The sequence below is a fragment of the Cervus elaphus genome, chromosome 12, assembly GCF_910594005.1.
Source record: "Cervus elaphus chromosome 12, mCerEla1.1, whole genome shotgun sequence".
Classification (NCBI taxonomy): domain Eukaryota; kingdom Metazoa; phylum Chordata; class Mammalia; order Artiodactyla; family Cervidae; genus Cervus; species Cervus elaphus.
The window spans coordinates 103461-104654 of NC_057826.1; positions in this window are offsets into that span (position 1 = coordinate 103461).

A 1194-nucleotide genomic window follows, 5' to 3' on the forward strand; every position below is an offset into this window, starting at 1 on the left:
GCTGTGATAAGGCAGTTTCTACTTTCTGAAGAGCTCGCTCTCCAGCTTTTGTGAGGCTGCGTGGGGAGGTAGGATTTTTATCCCCCTTTAAGATATCAAAAAGAGGCTTCAATTCGTATGTAGCAAGATGTAGGTAGGGTCTAATCTAATTAATGTCTCCGAGCAACTTTTGAAAATCATTAAGTGTTTTCAGATTATCTCTTCGTAATGCAATGGGCTGAACTCTAAATGTTTCTCTTTCTAAACGAAAGCCAAGATAGGAATAAGGAGGAAAGGTTTGCACCTTTTCTTTGGATATTATTAGCCCTACTGCTTTTAAGGCAAGTTCTATGAAGGCATAAACTGCTAATAAATACTCTTTATCAATATGCGCTAGCAGTATATCATCCATGTAATGCAGAATATAAGCATCGGAGTATTTTGTCCGAGTTTTTTGTAATGCTGCTGCAACAAACTTTTGGCACAAGGTGGGGCTATTGGCCATACCCTGTGGCAAAACTTTCCAATGATACCTACGCATTGGTTGGGAAAAATTAACAGAAGGAACACTAAAAGCAAATCGAGGGCAATCTTGAGGTGCTAGAGGAATAGTATAAAAGCAGTCTTTTAAATCTAGAATTATTATGTGGGCATTCCTAGGAATAGCCATGGGAGAAGGCAATCTTGGTTGTAATGCTCCCATGACTTCCATAGTTTTATTAACCTTTTGCAGATTCTGCAAAAGCCTCTATTTCCCAGATTTTTTCTTAATAACAAAAATGGGCGAATTCCAAGGTGAATTAGACTGTTCAATATGTCCCAATTTTAACTGTTCCTGCACCAGTTGTTGGGCAGCGTCAATTTTCTCTTTGGAAAGGGGCCACTGATCAACCCACACAGGCTCCTCAGACTTTCAAGTAATAGGATCTGCGTGAATTACAGGAGGATCAGAGGTCCCTTTTAAAAATACCCAAGTCCACTTTTTTTTGGTAACCTTTTTGTCTGAACAGGCGCAACAGTTCCCTGATTATTTCTTTCAAGTCTCGAGGTGGGAAGAAGCCCTTGATCTAAAAGCTGATTGCTAACCTGATCACTGGGGCTGTATAAATATACTCCCATATGAGTCATAACATCTCGTCCCCACAAATTTACAGGGAGGTTTGGGAGGACATAAGGTCTAATGTCTCCTTTGTGACCCTCATGGTCAGTCCAATG